This window comes from Lacerta agilis, chromosome 1 (genome assembly GCF_009819535.1).
Source record: "Lacerta agilis isolate rLacAgi1 chromosome 1, rLacAgi1.pri, whole genome shotgun sequence".
Lineage (NCBI taxonomy): Eukaryota > Metazoa > Chordata > Lepidosauria > Squamata > Lacertidae > Lacerta > Lacerta agilis.
Window position 1 is genome coordinate 107525171 of NC_046312.1, and position 24363 is coordinate 107549533.

The window sequence follows — 24363 nt, forward strand, 5'->3', positions numbered from 1 at the left end:
CTCTTGGTGGTTTCCAACAAATAATAAAAGCATAATAAAACACCAACATTAAAAAGGTTTCCTATACATGGCTTCCTTCAGATATCTTCTAAAAGTTGTATAGTTATTTATCTCCTTGACATCTGATGGGAGGGCGTTCCACAGGGTGGAACACACAAGGTACGCATTCAAAGCAACATAATTAACAGGAAAATAAAGTATTATTTTAAAGATTTCAAAATAAAATGTTACAAAAGAAGTCAATTACAGAAGGCATTTTTTTTTGCAGCAAAATTAACAAAAATATATATGCCGTAAACATTTCAAAAGAAAATATTGCTAAAGGAAGTCAAATATAAAATGCAGACTTGAAACAGCATAATAAGCAAGAGAATACAACATTATCATAAGCATAGAACATGTCTGCTGCTGTTGCTGCCAATCCTGCCAATGGTGGCTCAGGGTGGGTGGCAGGAGTGATAGTTCAGGCATGAAGATCTGGGTCTGCACTAAGAGACAGACAAGATGGTATTTCGCCTCTTCAGCAGCCTCAGCTTTTGTAGCTGGAGTCAGTATGGGCCCTGCCCTCTCAGACCAGGTGGGCAAAGGCCTGCAATGCAGGGAGCGGGGCTTCCAAGACTCACAGCCAATATGGTCTTACACCTGGGGATGTAACCACGCACCATTTTCTGTCCCACCCTCTATTCATGGCATGCTGTGCTGTTTCTGTTCTGCTGCAGTTTGTCTTCTGCCAACCCCCACCCCCCTACATTATTCATCACACTGTCTGCTGTGATGAAATTACCGGTATGTAACATAAATAATTATGTAAATTGCCTAAGTGGCTCTGTCATTATGATAGTGCAAATGGAGAGAAATGTAATCAATTATTTTTTGTTTGTTAAACAGCAAATCCTAATCACGTTGGCTAGATAGGTTTCCATTCTGGTCATGGGGCAAATAAGCAAATACTGGCAATTCTGCTCCTGTGTCTGTTTTCATCCGAATTCTCCTGCTTGGCAGGGGGTTGGACTGGATGGCCCTTGTGGCCTCTTCCAACTCTATGATTCTATGATCTCTTCTTACAGCTTGATGTTATCTGTGCATATTTGTTTGGAAGCAAGTTGCAGTTTTCCACGGAGGCTTCCTTCCAGCTTTGTGGCATTGGGCTGACTTAGTTCCACACCTTGAGCTTTGCCTGAGGAAATGCAGTGTTACTGAATCAGGGCTGTGGCTCCTTTTCCCACATCAGAACCATACAGTTCTTCCATGCTTTATTGAATTCACAACATTTGTAGGTTTATAAATTTATAATCTTGCAATGTTACAAATTTATAGATGGTATTTCATGGGTAGCCTCCAAATGCAAACATTTTAATGTATTGAATCGCTGTGAAACAGAACTGCTGAGAGATGTTGTAGAAGGTCTTCTTCTCCAGGAATGGTATCCTCTATGGAACCACAATTTCAATCCTCCTTTCTCTTCTCTCTTCTCTCCCCCCCCCCCAATCTCTTTACTGTGACGGTGTGAGAACACTTTTAAAAAGTGAGCCACACATTTGCTTCATGTTTGCATAATTAGATCTATGCTTTGCCTCTCTGCCTCAAAGGAATTGCAGTAGTGGGTTGAAAAAGTAAAGTTGCCGAGAAAGGAATTTTTTAAAATGCAGAAAGAGTGTGTAATTTAACATGACCCAAATCTAATGTTCAAAAGTTGTAAGCCCTTTCTATTTTTAAAAAAGTGTGTGTGTCAAAAGATTCAGGAAAATATCCTTACGATTGTTTTCATTATAATTTCATTACTTTCAGGGCAGCATGTTTACAAATTAATGTCACTACATGAAAAACTCATTTAAGGTCATGAGGAAAAGTCAGATTGAAATAAGACTTTGTATTGGGATAACTGGGTCGGTTACTCATTGAAATAGCTCAGTTGGTAGAGCATGAGGCTCTTAATCTCAGGGTATTGGGTTCAAGCCCCACGTTGGGCAAAAGATTCTTACATTGCAGGGGGTTGGACCATAGCTGTCAACTTTCCCTTTTTTTGCAGGAAATTCCCTTATTCCAGCGCTGTTTCCCACTGCAAAAAAGGGAAGGTTGAGAGCTATGGGTTGGACCAAATGACCCTCGTGGTCCCTTCCAACTCTACAATTCTGTGATTCTGTCCAGAATGAACAATGTTTGACTAGTGAATCTAGCTTAGAGAATAAACTTTACCTGTTGCGATCACACACAGTGATATGCTTGTAGGTAAGAAAATAATAAAGTTGTTTACTGGGGAAATACATACCCGGTAACTTGGATAGAAAACTTTGTAGTTTGCACCCAAACTTCCAACAATTGGCAAGTGCCATTGGGAGAAATCCTATTCTCGCAACGCACCTGGCTTTCCAGTGTCCCTGTTAACGATGCTCTAGCCTTTATTTATCACTCAGCCTAATTTGAAGTGTGCAGGGTCTTTAGTTTCTTGAATTGTGGGATTATAGATTTTAAACGTTAGGTATTCATCATTCATCTAGTAGTAGACAACAGTCCTGAGGCTGGAGAACATATACCTAAAGCACACCTGATGGATGCCTTTACTCTTCATTGACTTTTGTTTGAATAGCTCCAAGGAAGATCCCTAAACCGATCTGGACAGACTGTTCCACTGATGAACTGCTCCTGTACTGCAGAAACAACAATGTAACCTGCCTTGGATAGGAATAAGGACAGGCAACTGAGAAACCTTGGAGCAAAATTTGAATGACTTACTCATGCAGTCCTCCACATAACAGCAAGGCGCATGTGGTCCTCCGGATATAGCTCTATTTATCCTCTTTTCATCAGACCACAGCACCACTCCTTTGCAGCTACTGTTTGGATTGGTAAACCTTTGATTAAAAGCCAACTGATTCTGTTTCCTGCCTGGAACCACAAGTGGGATTATCAAGCACCAGAGGCGCCAACTTGTACCCAAGATTGAGGGAGCCCGGTGCGCATTGCGCACATGTGGCATCATGCCTACAACATTGGGAGGAGGCCAAGTGTGGAGCCCAGCGTGGCAGGCTTCAATGACCGGTGGCTCCTCCAGCTCAGTCATCCTATTCATTGAGTTTCCTTTAGCACATATAAGCTCAACTTCATAGTGATCGGAAATGATTTTCTAAAATACAAGGTTTCAATGAACTTGTTTCTCTTGCTCATCAGTGTTTCATTTCTAAATTGAGAGGTGCTGAGGGAGGTCCATCGTTCCTCATAGTAGTGAGCACAGGTGGACCTGTACCGATTGGTTAGGAAGGTCATCACAAACAAGATGGAGGTTCCCAGTGGGAATTCCAAGCAATAGGCACTGCTGACTACCCCCTGCCCTGCCCTGCCCTGCCCCAGAGCAAATCTACCACCGTCACCCCTAGGGGAGAGAGGACTTTACATTGATGCTCTCAGACTGTTTTGACAGGAACGCCTCTGCTTGCTTCTTCTATTTACTTGAGGATGGACAGGATAGTGTCTACCCATAGTCAAACAACAGTCCCAGATTGATTTCCATGGAAAGCGCTCACATTTATTTTGGGAAAAAATCTGAACATGGCTTCCAGTGTAAATCTAGAAATTGCCCATCTAGACAAAGGAGGCAATTCATGCTGGGCTTTTTCTATTTTTTGGCTTCTCTCTTTGCAACTAGTTAAAATGATTGCCTTAACCACAGTCTTTATATAGTGCACATTTATCAGCCTTACTAAAATATTGCTGTATATTAACCATTTACAAAGCTGGAGATGGGAGTTGATTAATTTAATGTCCGTCTCAGTCCCAAAGTGTGGGTTTGTGGTTAACACCGTGGTGGAGGAGCAAATCCCACGCGCTGTGCTTGCATTGTGACAAATACACAGGCTCTTTCTCATGCTCTCTCCTTCTGCAGATTCTGCTTAGGAAAAAAATGCATTTCTCCAAAGATAAACGCCATACCCCTGTAGCTTTGGATTAATGCACTTCTCTGTTGCCAAAACACAAAACATTTACAATATTGAGCAGGTCTGACCTGAACAAATTTGGCGTAAAGATAGTGATTTGAAGAGGGATCATTTTTTATCTCCGCGTGCAGAAGAATATGTCGAAAAGCCAATCAGTTCTGTCACGGACCGGGATGGTGGTTAAGAAATGGAAAACATCTCTGCTAGCAGGTACAACTCTTCATTCTTGACAACTGGCTGGTGCAGTATTCTTGCATCTTGATTTATCGAAACAGATGGTCTATAAAGTTGATTTCCGGACAGTGTCCGCCATTCGTTCATGCATTCCTTCAGAATGAAATGTGTCAAGAGACTAAGATCCAGGGGGACTTGGGACTCCCAAATATCCACATGACCTCTACTTCAGTTTAATCAGGAGCCTGGTGAGCCATGGTCAAAATGCCAGAGTTGTGGGATTATAGGCAGCCTTCCTCAAACTGGTGTCCTACACTTAGTTGCTGGACTGTAACTCCCATCAGCTGCAGCCAGCACAACCAATGCCCAGGGATGCTGGGAGTTGCAGTTCCAGCTTAGAGAAGACTGGATGAGACAGGTGCTGTGTGGATCTTGCACTTGCTTCACATGGAGGTTATTTGGATAATACATATTTTAAAGCTGACCCTTCTCTGCCTTTACACCTTAAGCTGTATCCCCATCACCCCTGAAACCCAGTACAATAGGTGTGTGTGTAGGGGAGGGGTGTAAGCTCGTTTCTGGTAGTGAAATCTCTTGGTGCCAGCTGTAAACTTTGAAAAATGACTTTTCTTAAATCACTTGGCCTCTCTTTTTCCACCACTTCTCTGTGTGTGTAAGAACATGGTTTTCACAAAGACCTCTAAGTACTCTGTCAACTTCAAGCACGCTGTGGGGCTTGCTTAGCAGATTTCTTTGCCTCCTCAGTTGATCACAGTGTTCAGAATTAGCCAGGCGCAACTTTGCAGCTGACTGTTGGCCGCCTGCAATCAAGTGAAGATGCCTGGACGCCAGAATGGCGCCTGACATCTCCACCGTCTGAAGGTACATTCCTGGGGAATCGTTGGATCTTGCCTGTTTTTACACACTTAATACCACATCCTGCAGACTTCTAGCAGTTATATTTTATCTGCACATTTGAATTTCAGGAACTAAAATGCTTTATCTGTGCAGCCTGAGCAGGAGCAGTGAATAATGTTATAAGTTAATTGTCCCTTGTTCTGCTCACAGTTAAGAGTGATCCCTACATTATGAATGGTTCGTGTCGCGATCCAGAGAGGTAGGAATAGGCCAATATATATATGTGTGTGTGTGGACTGTACCTGGATCAAGTGACTTTTCGTCTTTGAGTTCTCAAACTTCTTAAGCTAGCTCAAGGTTGTCATCTGAACTAGCCAGATGCTTAACTGATAATCACAGTCAGTGCATCATTTGAAAAATAAAGGTTTTAGAGCCGTCTTGCCCCAAAATGGCAACTAGACATTCCGTGTTGGCGACTGTAACCTTGGTTTAAGGAGCCATTTGGCGCCTAGCTTATATATCTGAGTTTCTAATGCTGCTTGGCAGCTGTACTTTTTGAGGGCTATATCCCTTATCCAGCCCTGTCTGCTTCCCTTTCCTTTGACTATGCTCAAGTTCCCTCAGTAGGCTTCCATAGGTTAGCCAAGCAGTCCTCCAAGGCCCCAATAGGTCAGTTGACCACGTCACTGAGTCACATGATACTCTGGTAAATCAGCTATCATGTGCCTTGGGTTGTTGGATTAAAATTTCAAAAATGATGACCCAGTTTTGCTGGTCTGCTTTATATACATATGCACATGTGTGTCAACTCCTATCTTAACATGTGTGGTAATGGAACTGTGGAGACAGTTCTGTACTGCAGAGATTATCGCAGTGAACACCAATACTCTGTCTCCGTTTTCTTGGTTAGTAGGGGAAATTTAGCAAAGAAACACACAATTATTATGATTAAAGCATTTATGTGCACAACATGGAAAACAGCGAGTAAAACAGCACTGAGGCATTTACTGAATTCATATCCTTCCCTTCCTACCACAGGAGCCCAGGGCAGCAAACAGATCCACAATTAAAAACAAAAACATTCCAAAACAATCGAAACATTCTAAGAACAATTACAGTTGAAAACATCTAAAAGCAGTTACAGTTGTTCTATTTAGTCACCCCGGGCTTGTCAGTACGGAGAAAAGTGGGTGGTTAGTTACAACTTAAATAAGGTGTATATATAGTGTGGAAAGATATATATTAGTGAAGTTATCTTTTTACTTCTCCTCTTCTTCTCTACTTTACTGTGTGGCCCTTTCTTGCTAGGGTAGCATTGAAAACCAGGTTTCTGCTAGGGCTGTGCACCAGATTCATAGACTACTCATAGAATGGTAGAGTTCGAAGGGACCCTGAGGATCATCTAGTCCAACCCCCTGCAATGCAAAATATTCAGCTCTCTCATACAGGGATCAAACCTGCAACCTTGCCATTATCCGCACCACACTCTAACCAACTGAACTATGTATTGTGGGCCTGCCTGCTTATGCTGCTAAATGGGACGTCGCCTGTTTGTTTATATGCCACTTTCCCTCAAAATTGTGTCCCAAGTGACTCACAACATGTAAAACGGGCAGCAATAAATATAAAAATTGAGAAATGTTAGAAACAATTAGATATAAGCACATCAATAAATACAAAGAATTATATTTGTATGAAAACAATATAAATACGCTAATCTAATTCAACAGTTGAAACTAAACATTGTATAAAGTAAGCTAACCTAATTAAATAGCTTCAGCTGAACAGGAGAGTAACACGAACACAAAAATAGAACATTTCCACGTTTCAGAAAATGCAACAGATTAGACTGATTTGGAGGGATCCAAATGTGAGTTGTGTTCGGTTGAGATACCCTTGGCTGGGTTGCAGGGTCCATATTAATTCAGGGCTGTCAAACGGAGATGTGTAGATTGGAAGAAGGAGATGCAATCATCTTCATGGTAGAAGTTGAGGGTGGGTGGCTGCTTTCCCACCTGAGCTTTTTTTTCTTCCTGCCAGGCCTTTTCTCCTTCTCATCCCCAAAGCAGCACCTTGCAGGATCCAATCATCTTGCTTAACAGTGGCTCAGTAGAAAGATTTATCCCTGTATAGTGCCGGTAGCTACTCCTTCATATGCAAGGAAGCCGCTTGCTCACAGAATCACAGAGTTGGAAGGGACCACAAGCGTCATCTAGTCCAACCCCTGAAAGAGTCCTCTCTTTCCCCCAACATGGGGCTCGAACCCATGACCCTAAGATTGAGTCTCCTGCTCTACAGACTGAGCTATCCCAGGCCCTATCATGAACAACAGCCTGCAGTTCTGTTTTATGGCCTTTTTGTAGAGTTTAAGTATTTGAATAAGCTGTTAAGGTCTTTAAAAAAGGGAACATCTGTCAACATTATTACTTTTATTCACTTTGCTTATAAAGGAATGCAGCACAACTGCATTAGCGTTGCTGATGCACTTACCCAATTTGCCGAATTACTTTTTGTTTACACAGGATTTTGTTAGGCAACTGTGTGGCATTATTTAATGACAGCACCATCTCAAATTAAATTACAGCTTGTGTTCACCTACAAATTACTACTTTGCTCAAAATGAAACAGTTGAGGAAGACGAGAAAGGAAGCATTTTTTAAAATTTATGGTTTTAGAGGGAGGAAGTAGCAAGTTGGCTTGTGAAGAGAAATATTTACTGGTGTGTGAGTCCCCACCCCACCCTCTTGTATTTCATAGACATTTACTTCTGTTCTTCTACCACCTGGATTCCACCCTAAACAGCAGCCTCTCTGTTGATGCGGAGCTGGACAAGCATATTGGCAAAGCAACTACAGCAATGGCTCACCTCTCCAAAAGGATATGGGAGAATGTGATGCTAACATCCAATACCAAGATGAGCTGTCAGGAGTTGACGCCTCAATGCCTTCCACATGCAGTGTGTCAGGAAAATAATTAGTCTATCACATGGCAGGACAGAGTTGCAAAAAAAAAAAAATGTGCTCTCCTAAAACTACATTCCCAGCATGTTTGCACTCCTATCTCAGCAACATCTACGCTGACTTGGTCATGTTCACAGAATCCCCAACGATGTGCTCTATGGGGAGCTGGCTTCAGGCACCAGGCCCATTGGCAGACCAACTCTGCTTTACAAAGTTGTCTGCAAACATGACATGACGGCTGGCAACATCAACCTCGCCATGTGCGAATTGCTTGCAGACAACCACAGTGCCTGGAGACAGACAGACAGACAGACAGGTCATGTATCCACAACCAGTGACCAGAGGAGAAATGACCACTGGGAGGAGGACAGAGAATAAACACCATGGTGCATCTGCAGCAGCATGACCAGAAACCTTCATTTGCTCCAGCTGCAACAAAATGTGTCTCTTCTGCATTAGTTTCTACAGCCACAACAGGCACTGCAACCTTCCAATAGTTTGACTTCATCCCCAAAGGTGCAATCCTTCATTTACTCCCGAGATAAAGATGCCAACACATTTATGTTGTGGCCCATCCAATACATTCTCACTAGACCAGGGTTTCCCAAACTTGGGTCTCCAGCTGTTCTTGGACTACAGCTCCCATCATCCTAGGTAGCAGGAGTAGTTGGCAAGGATGATGGGTATTGTAGCCCCAAAACAGCTGGAGACCCAAGTTTGGGAAACCCTGCACTAGACTATCTCCACCCCCCATAAGTGCAGATATGTCCATGTCAAGGCATCACATATATTTTATTTCCCTACCCCATGAATGTCGTGGGCTGGAGAAAACATATTCTGATGTTGTACAGCATGGAAAACACGCATTGCATAAGATGGAGTGTTGCTGCATATCGTGAATGATTGAGACAAATGGGGTGAGCTCCCATTGCTCTGTCCCAGCTCCTGCCAACCTAGCATGCCAGTGCGAGTAGATAAATAGGTACCGCTGCAGCGGGAAGGTAAACAGCATTTTTGTGCGTTCTGGCTTCCGTCACACTGTACCGTTGCACCAGAAGTCGTTTAGTCACTCTGCCCAGACACTGAAGTCCAGTGCCGAGGGCCTTCTGGCGGTTCCCTCACTGCGAGAAGCCAAGTTACAGGGAACCAGGTAGAGGGCCTTCTTGGTAGTGACACCCGCCCTGTGGAACACCCTCCCTCCCACCAGATGTCAAAGAGAAAACCAACTACCAGACTTTTAGGAGACATCTGAAAGCAGCCCTGTTTAGGGAAGCTTTTAATGTTTAATAGATTATTGTATGTTAACATTCTGCTGGAAACCGCCCAGAGTGACTGGGGAAACCCAGCCAGATGGGTGGGGTATAAATATATTATTATTATTATTATTATTATTATTATTATTATTATTATTATTATTTATTGTCATGCTGGCCACATGACCCAGAAAACTGTCTGTGAACAAACGCCAGCTCCCTCGGCCTGAAGTGAAATGAGCGTCACACTCCATAGTTGCCTTTGACTGTACTTAGACATCCAGGGGTCCTTTACACACACACACACACTTTTTTTTTTACTACAGGTGGAGGGATCTTTTGACCCTCCAGATGTTGCTGAACTCCAACTCCCATCAGCCACAGGAAGCATCGCCAATTGCCAGAGATGACAGGAGTTGTAATTCAGCAAGCTCTAGAGGGACAAGGGTTCTGCACTCCCACTCCACTACAATGCTAAGAGGTACCATAACCATAGCACACTTCTCTGGCAGCTCAGAGCACAGCCGTGGCAGGAGAGAGAGCAGGAATATCTAGCACAAAAACTGCTTTCCAAGGCAGCACAGCAACTGCAACATCCAGTGAAGAAAAGAAGGCAGCAGAGTTAATTAAAAATAAAAGCAAAGCCATACTGAGCTAGGAAATACCATAAACAGAAACTGGTTTGGAGTGAAAATAAAAAGGTGTGGGGGGCAATTAACTTAGAAATACCTCAATTTCAGAGGAATAATTTGTTACAATGTCTTCTTGTTGGAGCGGGTTAATTTAAAAATGGCAGAGGCTTGACTAATCCACATCTTCATTTGAGGACTGTGGGGGAGGTTTTTGTTGTTGTTGGAAAGAGATAAGTTGACATCCATGAGGATTGTTTTCAAATCTATTTGGCTGTAGCAACAGTAATAAATATTTACAGGTGGCCTACTTTTGGGATTGCAAAGTATACCTTCACAGACCTAGATTTGTCAAGATACATGCAAAACACACACAATTTCAGACAGGGTTGCTGGAAGTCAAGCTATTCAAATAAGATGTGTAAATCTGCTAAGTGATATTTATCTTTTCTGATTGCTCTGTGTCTTGAGCATGGTGAGGTTTTTTCTGGATGAGAAAGGAATCTGTAAAAAGGGAAGAGCACTTCGAAATTCCGTAGTAGGACAGCTTGCCAGCAACCACTTAAAACTGGAGTGATCAGACAGAAATAGGAAAACATCCTCCCAACCCTACCTCACCAAAGGATAATGCCACAATCTGTAAACACATCCTAATGCAACAGACACCACTTCACTTTTTTTAAATAGAAAGTGACCCAGTTAATGAAGGGGAAAGACCTTGGACTTAAAGAGCAGACAACCAGTCATGTTTTCGTTTATGAATCCTCTTTACAGAAGTTGTGTTAGGGTATCCGCTTTTGAGGGAAGCATGAGAGGTGGAGGCATGCCAAATTTTAGTCACACAGGGTGCCGCTGAAAACTGAGAGCCCAAAATCCACCACTGCTCTTTATGCCACTTAAATTTGTGTTGTCAGTTTGAATATTTGGTCAGTTTCAGCACTGGTTGTTTGGTGAGTGTGCCCAGTTCCACTCTGAAATTGTATAGGTGCCTGATGGGGAGAAACATGCATTTACCCCCTGACACAAGGCCTGTGAGAGGGCTTTCTTACCGGTAACTTCTCACTTATTCTGCCAACACTGAACTATTCCGAATACACAATGGTTATGACAACTTGGTAGAATATTTCGGTTATTCCCCCCCCCCCGTCCTTTTTAAAACCTCCTTAAGCAGTAAATCATGTAGTTGTCAAGATTAAAAAATAAAAAATCAGTAGCCAATTGCTGTTGTTTTGTATTTTAAACAAGGGCACTGTGCCCCTTTCCACTCTGCATAGCTATTTAATGTTAATACGAAACATTAAAGGGATGAATTTTAAACAATTAAAATAATTTTGTACCTGCTGCAGCACTAGTGACATTTTCCAAAGAGCAAAACTTGAATAAATAAAATAAATGTTGAATAAATCTGCATGGAATGTGGCACTGGAGAAATAGTGTCTGCCTCTGTTGGCAAGTATGAGAAGAATGTAAAAAGGATTAGGCTGGAAGAATAAACAGCATTTGCATAGAGGTGGAAAATATTCAGTATATATATATATATATATATATAGAGAGAGAGAGAGAGAGAGAGAGAGAGTATTTATTTATTATTTAAAATATGTTATATTCCCTTTCAAGGCAGTTTACAAATAACACATGTTAAACAAAAACATTGTAAAATACAGTTAACTGAGCACCAGCATTAGTGTTCTACTGCATTACAAACCAAAAAATACAAGCGGCAGTTAAAACTACACCTTTTAAAAAAATGTAAATCAGCATACTTTATTCAATTAAAAGTGGACAGAAGTCTCCAGATCTTTAAAGCCAATTTAAAAGTAGTCAGGGGCTGAGCCTGGCAGACTTCCCATGGGAGGGCATTGCATAAGGATGGAGCCAGGGAGAAGGGAGGACAAGTCTGGAGTTTAGCGGCAAGCCATAGCTCAGTTGGTAGAGTGTGAGACTCAGTCTCAGGGTTGTGGGTTCGAACCCCACATTGGACAAAAGATTCCTGCATTGCAGGAAGTTGGACTACGTGAGACCCTGTTGGTTCCTTCCAACTCTACAATTCTATAATTCTGTAATTCTAAGCTTTTCAATAGGGATTTTGTGGCTGATTTTAGGATGCAGGCAGGCTGATGCAAAGGCGTGTGTTTGTGTGGAGAGAGAGAGACAGAAGGGAAAACAAAATTATGCTGGGTAAACATCCCAGAAGAGATAAATGTAAAAGACATACGAGAACTTGCAGACTGTGTGTTCAAGGTATTGAAGTTGAATGGCAAAGTTACCTCAGAGGATTAGGGGTGGGAGGAAGGAAAAATTAAAACCAGAAAATAAAGAAGAAGCGATGTGAGGGAATGTCGGTAAAGTGTGTGTGAGGAACTAAGGCGAATTTTCAGCAGAAAATTTGAATGTGCAAATTGCCACACTTCGATTTTACCATCAACATTAGGGCTGAGCCAAAATTGCTCACTGTTATCCACAAACATTTGCAGCACTGCCAACAACCACCCTGCCGTCTCCTTTCCATTTTGTGTGTTGCTGTTTGAAGGCAGGGGTTGCCTCTCCTTAGACAGATGTTGTGGAAAAGGGAAATTAAAGCACTGCAGCTCTAGTAACATCCCTAGTGCCTTCCCTACATTCATATATCTGAAATGTTGGTTGCATGGAGGGTCTTTCGAGACAACATTCCATTTTCCTTACAATCCTGGAATGTTGTGTCAATTTCACTTTGAGGAGCCTGTAGCTCAGCAACAGAATCCATACCTTAAATACAGAAAGTTCTAGGTTCCTTTTAAGGCAACATTTCCTTTTAAGATGAATTTGGGATTGTAGGGCTGTGGAAAATTTCTACCAGAGAGAGAGCTTGGGAAGTTGCTTCCACCATCTTAGACTAACTTGGTTTTCGATAGATGGAGGGATAATCTGATTGCATCCAAGGCAGCTTCAGATGTTCAGTTGAATCAGTGTTTCATCCTTATGGACAGATGCCACCTCTTTCCTGCATTCAGCTGCTACTCCCCTGGAGGATTGCATCTTCTGGAGCTTGGAACATTGCATAGGAAAGAATTGGAGGTGAGGTCCATTGCCCATTGAAGTAACATGAAATAGCATCATTAATCACCTGGAGCTATAATCTATGAAGCTCGGTCCCAGACACATCTGTGTCCTCGCAGAGACAAGCAATTCCTAATGAATGTGTTGCCTCTTTGAGTAAGAGTTGAATACCCTTGTGGGTACAGGTACCAGATGGTGGCAAGGCTGTTCCAAAAATACTGGAACTTGTCCCAAACACTTCACAGCAATTTATTTATTTTTTAAAATAAATAAATAATAGTAAACAAACAAACCCAGGGGAATTCAGAATTGGCATAAGAATAATCCAACTGTAGGAATCTTCCTCCAGCCTAACGTTGAGTTAGGTTTCGAGGCACAAAAACATGGACCAGGATTCCTCACGGTTATGTTCTCATTAATAAATGGAACCTGCAGCCACAAGTCTGTGTTTTTACATTGCACGTAGATCCATTGTGCAAACTAGGGAAGCTGTTCAACATACTCATCTTTCCATGGCTGGCCTTTAAAAAAAAAAAAAAAAATTCATTCATTATAGCAAAATGCCTATAATGAAACCTCTAAGCGGTTTACAAGGAATATTAAAGTTATCATTAGATATAGTTAAAACCCTGCCTCCAAAGTCCCCAGTCTTACAGCCCAGCTCAGCTGGATGAGAAACTGATTTCCACATTGAGGGCCATATTTCCTTATGGGCAACTTTCCGGGTTCCTCTTGCCAGTGAGGGGCAGGGTCAAAGGCAAAAGTGGGAAGAGCAATATTTAAAGGATATGTTTGTACAGTAGACTGCACCCACCCACCCACCCACCTACACACACACTATCATCTATCCAGGCAAGCAGACATTATCAAAGTTCAAGGACAAGTTTCAAGCAGACTGGAAAGCAGGGACTGTGAGGGATAAGTCCTAGGGACAGGTGGTGGTGGTGCAGAAGGTTTCGGCCCAAAGGTCTGCATTTGGGCTCAAGGCCTAGGGTTTCCCATCCTGGGTCTGGCTCCATAGCTCCTTCCTTCTAAAATATGTGGCAAGCAGCCTCACCACTTTCTGTGGGGCTTTGTGGTGAGACAAACTTGTCCACAAGGCAGACTATCTCTGTCTCCTCCAGCAAATGAGCGCTCGGCAAGGTAAATAAGAGTTGTAACAGCTAGCTTTTGTGGCTCAGACAGAATCACAGAGACCTTGAAATACTTCACAGCTTCCTAGAGACTATTTTAGCTGCAAATGACAAAGGCGCTGATGATTGCGCTACTGTAATTTTCAGTTAATGAGAACTCCTGAGATTTCTAACATGAACTGTGAATGTACAAATAATTCCTTTTTTTTCCAGGACTCTTGCCATGAAGTACCGTTTAATTAGGTCACAACTGGAAGTATTAGCTCATACATCAGCCAGAGACATAATTGTTCCCATTTAATGAAATATTTTTTTATAGCGAGCAGCTAAAATCGCTTAAGTGCCATCAGTTCACCTTACCTTAAAGCAAGTGTGATACGAAAGAAACACTGAATCAATTTTCAGATGGCTTAACTTGACCATTGTGACTTAAATTGCTGGGTACATCTACTGGCAGGAAAGATTGTCCCATACTGTGAGTAGGAAATGCTGCAATGCCTAAATGAAAGTTTACTGAATATCACAGCGATAGAATTAGTTTGCCTTCAAAGTGGCTACGTTTTCATTTTATCAATTGTGGTTCTGCTTTTCACGCGAGTAACACACAGTATTTAGCTTACAGTGGTACCTCGGGTTACAGACATTTTGGGTTACAGATGCTTCGGGTTACAAATTCCGCTAACCAGGAAGTGGTTGCTCCAGGTTAAGAACTTTGCCCCAGGATAATAACGGAAATTGTGCGCCAGCGGCGCAGCAGCAGCAGGAGGCCCCATTAGCGAAAGCACGCCTCAGGTTAAGTACTGTTTCAGGTTAAGAACGGACCTCTGGAACGAATTAAGTTCTTAACCCGAGGTACCACTGTATTTGTTTGTGGCAATGACAGCTCCCCCAAACCTGGTGCACTACAGGTGTTTTGGTCTTTATAGAGCTGACAGGAGTCCAGCAGGACACCAGGTTGTAAAACGTTGATCTGTGAAGTCACCCTCATGGTGTGTTTCACATCTTCTCTGTGTTTACAGTCCAAAGCGAGATAAGATGTACAGGCAACTAGATGAAATGGGAAGACAGGGGGGATGGCCGCCATTACTGTTTCCCAAGACACAAAACTGTAAGCCAACGTCACCAACGTAATACACCTGTTTGGAGTCAACCAGACAAGGCTGGGTTTTTTGGCATTAAATTGTGACCCTGGTTTGCTGTGTCAATTACTTTATTTGGAGAGCGGCTCAAAATGTGGGGTTCATGGCACAAAACGGCACAAAACTAGCACTAAGCTTTGGCATCAGTTTGGGGGGGGGGATTCAGAATTTTGGGGTTGCATGTTAATGAAGCTGTGGAAACAGTCACCCGGTGTGGGAATGAGCTATATGCCCTGCTTTGCTACATGGGGAACATTGCCATCACACTGTGCATCTCGAGGCCCCCCACTAGCCTTTGAAAGAAGAGTGTTGAGACTTGAAACATAATGGTGGCACTTCATGTAGTAAATGCTTACATGATTTATTTTGCTTGTTGTTTAGTCGTCTTAGTCGTGTTAGACTCTCCGTCACCCCATGAACCAGAGCATGCCTTCGAAGCTCTCACTTTCTTCTCAAAACTTCTCCTTTTTAATGTCCATGGAGTTTTCTTGGCAAAATACTGGAGTGGTTTGCCAGTTCCTTCTCCAGGTGGATCACATTCAGTCTAAACTCTCCGCTATGACTTGTCCATCTTGGGTGGCCCTGCACGGCATAGCTCATAGCTTCTTGGAGTTATTCAAGCCCCTTTGCCATGACAAGGCAGTGATCCATGAAGGGGTTATTTTGCTTACTTATTTGCAAATTCATAATCTGCACTTCTGGGAAAATATTGCAAGGCGGAGCACAACATATAAGGATAAACTAAACAAGCAGTACATATTACTTCATGGCGTGCAGTACAGAACATGCCATAGGCATGCCATTTTGGGTGGCATCTCAGTTTTGGGTGCAGTGTGCACACCTGTCCATAGGGAGATGGTGATAGATATAACAGCCAGCATTTTCAGTAAGATCATGGAGCATGGCTATGCAATGCTTGTTTGGGGAGCAGGGAAGAGCTGTTGGCTAGGTGGGCCCATGAGCACATGCCAAGTTCTCCCACCACTAGTTATGGAAGAGGATGGTCAGCCATAGCCTGCCATTGAAACCTTGCTGGAGTGTGAGGATTGTTTCACCTACGACTGTGCATATTTCTCAGAAGAGTCAGGGAAAGAAGCTGCAATATTTAGCGACACTCTTAGAACATTACATGGTGTTGCTTACAATTTATGCAAGCCACTTGCTGATAATTTAGAAAGCCTTTGGGTCATAAAGTTAAGGACTTAGCCCCGATTGATTTTTCCCCTGGTGGGACAATACTTAAAATCTGATTTAATGGCCTTCGGTGACTTAGCTGGCTGGTTGGCATTTTCTTTGCAGCCCACAAGATTTTAACTTCTCCTCTGTCGCTACAAAGATAATTTTCCTTATAATGTATCTTGTACTGAATGGGTTCTCTGGGTGATTTATGAGCACCCTGGTGTGAAAGTCATATTCTGTAGAGATGGTTCAACAAAGTAATGTGTTAGCACTGCCTGAAGTAAGAAAGTCCGCTACAGAGAAGCAGGAGCGGGGGGAGATGGAAGAGATGAAGACAATAGGTAGACAGTTCAGTGTTTGCGGCTTGGTCATGCTGGGCGTTCGATGCAGTGGACCCTCCTCTGCTGGAAGGGGTGTGCAGATGCTGGAAAGTGAACATGACAGGCAGGGATAGTCAACATGGTGCCTTCCATAACCTGGTGGATTGTGGCTCCCTTCAGTCACTGAAAGTACAGCCATAGCACAGATGATGGGAGCTGCTGGTCAACAATATTAGGAGGGCACCGTGTGGCTACCTTTCCGTTAGGGAAGAGATGAAACCTGTTGCTTCCCTACTTCTTGCACAGGTTTCATCTGCCCTGACCAATTGCTCCCATTGACTTTTATTAGACAATGTAAATCAACAAGGCTTTTTTTTGGGGGGGGGGGTGTAAAAGCAGATTTAAGCCCTTTAGTCCAGCTTAGTAAGAATGGGAGGCATGTTTTGATGTCACCTCAATGACACTTGGAGTCACCTTATCCTGCCTGAATTGGTGGGATCCTTGGTGGAATACCTCAGGTTAAGAACTTAATTCGTTCTGGAGGTCCGTTCTTAACCTGAAACTGTTCTTAACCTGAGGTACCACTTTAGCTAATGGGGCTTCCCGCTGCCGCGATGCAATTTCTGTTCTCATCCTGAAGCAAAGTTCTTAATCTGAGGTACTATTTCTGGGTTAGCGGAGTCTGTAACCTGAATCGTCTGTAACCTGAAGCATCTGTAACCCAAGGTACCACTGTATACATTTTAAAGATCTGATGCAGATACTGGCTTATACTCTGAAATAGAAGGAATCCTAGGATAACCGACCCCTATTCATAAGTGTGTTTCCAGCTGGGGTGTGGAGCAAAAAATAAAATAAAATAAAAATAAATCACTTAAGAACCTACTTCAGCACTTCACATAGTGTGTCATTGAGGTTCAGTGGTTCAGACTGTTGTTTCACTTTGTTTTAGATTCAAAGCAGAGCCTCACTTCAGAAAATACAATTCTTTGTATGTCTCCCAAATAACTGTAGTTGGGAAATCCATAAATGATTGGGGGGGGGAGAGAGAGAGAGAGAGAGAGAAGGCAGGAAGGAAGGAAGGAAGGAAAGGAGAGAGAGAGAGGCAGAGAGGGGGGTGGGATTTGCATGGAATGTGTAAGCATTATAGACCTATCTGAAGTGATGAAACCTGCCAAATTTCAGGCAGATAAATGCCGTGTATGTGTGTGTGTGTGCCAAGCACATTTAAAGTTGATATTGGGGAGGAGGGTTGAGATTGTCCTCCAAAAATACACAATCTACCTTGGGCAGGGACAGAACAAACCTTGCCAGGCTCCTGCTTGATGGAGCGCATGACACTTTATTGAAATTTAAAAGTGTACACCAATACAGTGTTTGTACACAGGCCTGTGCAGAGGGGGTGCAGCCAGGTATGCTTGGCCCTCAGGTCTTGGAGGGTTAAGCCAGCCATTGGACCCTGCCAGGGGCTTGACGGAGTTACACTGTCATGCCAAGAATGCCCTGTGCCTCCCAGCCGACCGGGCACTTAATGAGTCAAACAGCCATAGGCGAAATGCCCATGCCTGTCCGTATGCATGGCAAGGCTTCAATAGTAAAATCTGGACTTGCATTACTACGTACCAGTGTGTAACGTCAGATCAGATTAGGTGGCGGTGTTGCAATGGTGAGTCTCATGGACAGGGCTTCCGCTGCAGGCCTCAGACAAGCTTTGCACGGGCCTGCTTGTACATAGTATAGTACACACACACACACACAGTCAGAGAGACAGATACTCTACTATAACTCACAGATACAGAACTCTGCAATGATTTAATGCCAAACTTTAATGAAATGCAACCAAGGCCAGAACAGGAATGAGATTGGGGTTGGGGAGAAGATAAGTGACTTTAAAGCAGCCAACAGCAAGAGTAAAACCAACAACAACAACAACAATGATTTGGATTTTAGGAAAGAATTGGTCTGGATTGCAATAAGATCATACAAGTTCAACCACCTCTGCCCGCAACTCCGCAACTCTGAAAGCTGCTGTGCCAAGGAGATTCAATAGAAATGGAACAACTTCTGGCAAGTTACTTCCTCCCTAAAGCACTGTGATTGGAAAGCTCAGGAAAGGTTGTTTCTGGATCGGAGGCTTAAGCTATCACAAAACATATCCACCCACCCTTTGGGCAGCAGCCTTGTATTTCTCTTTAATATAATGGGGGATTTGCTTTGTGCAAATTGAAACTCAAAACAACCCTCTGAAGCAGATACAAAGCTCTGGGAGCAGGGCCACTTCTCTTCAGACCATGTGGTAGACATTGCAGTTAGACTGCTGTAGCTGGTACTGGGGAGCTAGAAGGCTCCATGATGCAGCACAAGCCTATGCGTGTAAATTCCATTGAATCCAATGGAACTTACTCCCAGGTAAGTGTATATAGGATTGCAGGAACAGGTTGTTGTGAAGCTAGACTAGATCTCCTTGGCAACTGATATATTTTAAACACCTGGCACGCCAGAAGGTGTCATAGCTGGATGATCACCACAGTGTTTTGTTCTTCGGTAACCACAATAGCACAATCGAATTGCATGCCTTACTCTCAGGTACAACGAACAAATGAACACTGCTGGATCAAGCAAAAAGCCAATCTATTCTAGCATCCTGTTTTCAGAGTGACCGTACAAATAAAGTTGTACATACAAATAAAACTGGAGAGAATAAGGTGAATGGCTTAACCTTTTCTCTCTCTCATCTATCTGTCTCAAGAGACAATGGGACATCAACGAGGCCAAGAGAGGGGTCTTATTGCCTGGGCAGCCCAGGACCTCCATGGCTTAAGCAAAATAATCTAAATTGGCACTTCTGGGAATTAAGATCAGAACAGATAAACTGACATGAAATTTTTGAAAGTATTATATAGGCACAGTCTGTAGGTTGTATCTAACATTAGTCCTGCTCAGAGTAGACCCATTTAAATCCCTGGACATACCTAAATGTCCATCAAATTCAATGGGTCCGAGTATAACTTGGATCATCCCTAGTTATAAATGTTCAGTGAAACCATGAGAACACGCAGTCTAAAGAGTGGAATTCTTGTACCGCAAGAGAAAGATTCAAGAGAAAAATAAGGCCTATGAGGCATGCTATGAATGCAGTGTTGGAGAAGAACAGTTTTTATGCTTCACAAAGAACAGCAGCGTAAATAATTTCATAAAGAACTCATAACCTTCCTACTTGTAGTGCCAAGGCAAGCTATTGAACAGAACTGAAAGTGTTTAGACCATCTTCATCTCGCACAGGAGAGACCTGGTGGAGAAATTTACTAAACACATAAACGTGGTAAATAACACCCAGGACTCGGACAAATCCATTGAAATATGGCATCCATTCATCCATCTCTGGAGAAATGTTTTCTCTTAACAAGGATGTTGATCTGCAGTGGGTTCAGTTAAAGGAGGAGGAGTGGAGAGCAAGAATAGTTTTATCCTAGATTCTGAACTGTCTCTTTTTTCATTTTCTTTTTTTCTCCCACTATGCTGCACGTAGTGAATTCTCCCCCAAGGCCCCTTTTTTATTGTACATCTGAATTTTACAGTACAAATAAATTTGAATTGACTGGTGTATACGGGTTTGGTGCTAATGTTCTCCTTAGGGGACGGGCAGCATCGACCCCCTAGACATCTGCTGCCAGCTGCCATGGTTATAAAAGCTTGGAATCCTGTATGCCTTGCAGGTGGTGGGGAAAGATGTATGCTCTCTGCCCCCCCACATGTAATGGCTGGGGATTGGCAGCTGCTTCAAATGCAGTTTCTCTGGTGCAACTTTGCCGCAGCAGAAGCACGCTGTGTGTGAACTCGCTGGCTTTTCTGCACTTCCGGGTGCTGAATTAGGTGATACCCAATTTAGTGTGTTGGAAGTTATTCAAGGGGATCTATTGGCACCAATGTCTCCTTGGTGGGGTTGTTGTTGTTCAGTTGTTCAGTCGTGTCCAACTCTTCGTGACCCCATGGAACAGAGCACGCCAGGCACCCCTATCCTCCACTGCCTCCCGCAGTTCGGCCAAACTCATGCCAGTCGCTTCGAGAACATTGTCCAACCATCTCATCCTCTGTCGTCCCCTTCTCCTTGTGCCCTCCATCTTTCCCAACATCAGGGTCTTTTCCAGGGAGTCTTCTCTTCTTATGAGGTGGCCAAAGTACTGGAGCCTCAACTTCAGGATCTGCCCTTCCAGTGAGCACTCAGGGCTGATTTCTTTAAGGATGGATAAGTTTGATCTTTTTGCAGTTCATGGGACTCTCAAGAGTCTCCTCCAGCACCATAATTCAAAAACATCAATTCTTCGGCGATCAGTCTTCTTTATGGTCCAGCTCTCACTTCCATAAATTACTACCGGGAAAACCATAGCCTTAACTATACGGACCTTTGTCGGCAAGGTGGGGTAGGAATAATAATTCCACTCAAAGAATAAACACCCTGTCTCCTGCTTGCCGGTTAATGCATATCATCAGTGGAAGACGAAAAAGATCACTACTAAGGGGGAAATAAGGCTCTGGATCTTGGAGTTCGTTTAACATGATCATATGCAATGTCAGCTTTTGAATGCGTACAGATTTTTAGCACCATGTATTAATTTGGAGAGAGATTTTGGGAATGCCCTTTGGGAAATTTGCTAGTAAGAAGTATGAGAGATTATTTTAATTTGTTCGTCAGTTGGTTAAATTAGTATTTGCATTTGTCTGCAACCTCGTTACAATACTTCATTTTAAAAAAATTATTTCCAGAAAAGTAGACAAAACAGGAGTAATAAGGAAAATGACCCCCTCTTCCTCCCCCTGAAAGAGTACAGGTGCCAAAGTGATGCAGAGAAAGTCACTTCAGTGGTGGAATGAAGAGTTCTTAAGCAAAATGAGTTTTAAAAGAAATAAAAATGCAACATAGAATAATATAAAACAAAGACAAAAGGGATGGGGGACCCCTGGCTGCAGAGCCAAATGTGGCCTTCTAGAACTTTCTGTCTGACTTTTGAGATTCTCCTAAGGCCACACCTGCTCTGTGACCCTTCTTTGCGTTGAGCATTGATGCTCTTGAGATCTGATCATTCTTTCTTTCTTTTGCTTGCCTGGATGAAGGGTAAAATATGTAAGGGTGTGTGTAGAAACTAACCTCCTTCACAAAGGGAAAACTTACAATAACTGACCTGCCCAGTTTTGCACCTGACCCTCCCCAGAATTGGCATGTGGCCCTCGAAAGGGAATGCGGCCCTTGAGCAATATACATATGCCACTGCAAAGCAAACAAGAGCAGTGCAAGATGGTGAGCTCCTCAAAAGTCATGGAATTGTAGAGTTGGAAAGGGCCCAACACTTTGCAATACAGGAACCAGAGGATATAAAAGTCAGAGAAGGTCCTCTAGTGGTTGGGAGTTCTAGCCCATAAGATCTGAAGGGTGCTAGATCGAGGAAGGGTCCTTTACCTTCACATTATGTAGGGGGAGGGGGGCAATGCTGCTCAGTGTAAGAATGCATAAATGTCTCTTTCACCTGTGGAGTAATAGAAAAGATACGGGCAAGGCTCTCCAGAGAGATGAACTGTGAGAACCAAAGGGTCTACTTCCAGCCTAGATTAAGAGTTGGATTTACCAGTGCAGCCGTGTGGTTTACAATGTACACATGGTTGAGGAAGATTATTGCTGTGTGTGAAACAAGCTCCATAATAGTACTCTCACTGATTTGGAATGTCCCGAGTTAAAGATTTACTCAGAGCATCCCGAAGAAAGTCCAGACATAATCTGTAGTTACTATGGGTGGATTGCATTTGAGGCTGTCCTATCACTCCATATCATTGCTTTTACAAGGCAACCAATTACACCCATGAGCTGATAAAAGCTCCTCTCACATTTAAAGCTCTTTCAAAGGTTGGAATGCTTTCTGAATTTCAATAATCCTCCCTCCCTTTTCAGTTCTTCCAGACTGAGCTAAGGGCGTGGGGACAATTTATTCAGGGAAAGGGTGCACTATAAATTGGTAACTAATAAGTAGAACAAAAACAAATTCCTAAATTGCTTTATTTTCTTTCTTTTAAAAAATCCTGGCTCCTATGCTTCCTCCCTCCTTTTCAGTCTTTAAATGATGTCATTTCCTGCAACAATTCTCTGTTTTGGGCCATCAACTCTCTCAGACAGTACAGATTAGTTCAGTGCTAAGCAGTGGATGGGGAGGATTGAGCAGATTAGAGAACAGGAAAATTAAAAAGGAGGGAGGAGGAATGCTTACAATGACCGGGGGCGGGGGGGGAGCGGGGGGGGGAATGAAGTGCAGGTTCCCAAAAGCTGAGAACATTAATAAAAGGCTGTATCTCTCTTTTTCCTTCCTTCCTTCCTTCCTTCCTTCCTTCCTTCCTTCCTTCCTTCCTTCCTTCCCACCCACTAGGAGCACTCATCACCCGTCTAAGAGTGGAAACACGTGCTCAGAAGTTTCACACTGGGCCACACCATGAGGCTGAACCTGTTCTTCCCACAGCTTAAATCCCGGAAGACTAGGGTGGGAATCAGAAGCATCCATGACCTTATTGAGGTGAGTCCCTGCTTGCTATATGTACAGTAATTCCACTACCCTCTAGAACAATAGAGTCAGACTAAAGCTCCCACCGACCCTCCAAGTGTCCCTGTTTTCCAGGGAGGACCCTGATTTGGAGAAGCCGTCCCAGTTTCTGATTTGATCCTGGAATGTCTCACTTTCCCCTAGGGTGTCCCTATTTTCATCGGAGGAATCTTGGAGGGTATGGTAGGATGTCCTATTGGAGAAATGTTGGAGGGTTTGGAGTTATCCAACCCCCTGAGCCGTCTGAAGGCAATCCTGTATAGAGAAGATTTTGTGTTTTTTAAAAAAGTTTAATGTTGCATTATGTTTTTATATATGTTTGAAGCTACCCCAGAGTGGCTGGGGCAACCCAGTAAGATGTGTGGGTTATAAATAGTAAAATTATCTTTATGGAATGGGGTGCCCCTATTTTCATCGGAGAAATGTTGCAGGTTATGCACCTATCATTGCATCATGGCAGAGGCTGATGGGAGCTGGAGTCTTGACAGTTTCGGGAGAGTGACAGGGTCCTCTGACACTGCCCTAGAATGATCCTCCTATCACCCACCCATCCAGGAGTTCCTTCTGCCACCCAGGATCCCTCTATGGGCTTCCTGGGAATGAAATCCTTTCACAGCCCAAGCCTGAAGTCTGAAGCAGCCCAAGAGTATTTGGGAGGATTTAATTCTCTAGTTTTGTCACAGCTGCCCAAATGCCACCCAGCTGGCTGTCACTGTTGTCCTTTCCTAACACAAGACAGCCGGTGGTTGCTTTAGCAACAGCAAAGTGAAGGACATCAAGTATTTGCTAATTATTAAGGTTCTAAGTGTTTTCAAAAGGCCAGACTATGACTTTAAAAGGTACAGTGGTTACGAACGGGATCTGTTCCGGAGCCCCGTTTGTAACCTGAAAGGTCCGCAACTTGAAGTGCCGCATCTGCACATGTGCGTGACGCGATTCGGTGCTTCTGCGCATGCGCGTGACGTCATTTTGCGCGTCTGCGCATGCGTGAACCGCCAAACCCGGAAGTAACCTGTTCCGGTACTTCCGGGTTCGGCGCGATCGTAACCCGCGACGAACACAACACGCAGCGTTCGTAACACGAGGTACGACTGTAATAGCAAAAGACATTGGGGGGTGGGGTGGGCGAGGGGAAGAATCAAATAAAAATTCATGCTACCATCCTTGAA

At 43.3% G+C, this 24363-nt stretch overlaps 1 long non-coding RNA gene across 1 annotated transcript in view; it reads left to right on the plus strand.

Moving 5' to 3' along the window:
* Nucleotides 1–24363, plus strand: part of LOC117056274 — a 142100-nt gene that overhangs the window by 59346 nt on the left and 58391 nt on the right. Inside the window, exon 2 of the long non-coding RNA XR_004427720.1 lies at nt 23024–23167. This is a non-coding gene — a long non-coding RNA (uncharacterized LOC117056274). The remainder of the gene's footprint in view (nt 1–23023; nt 23168–24363) is intronic.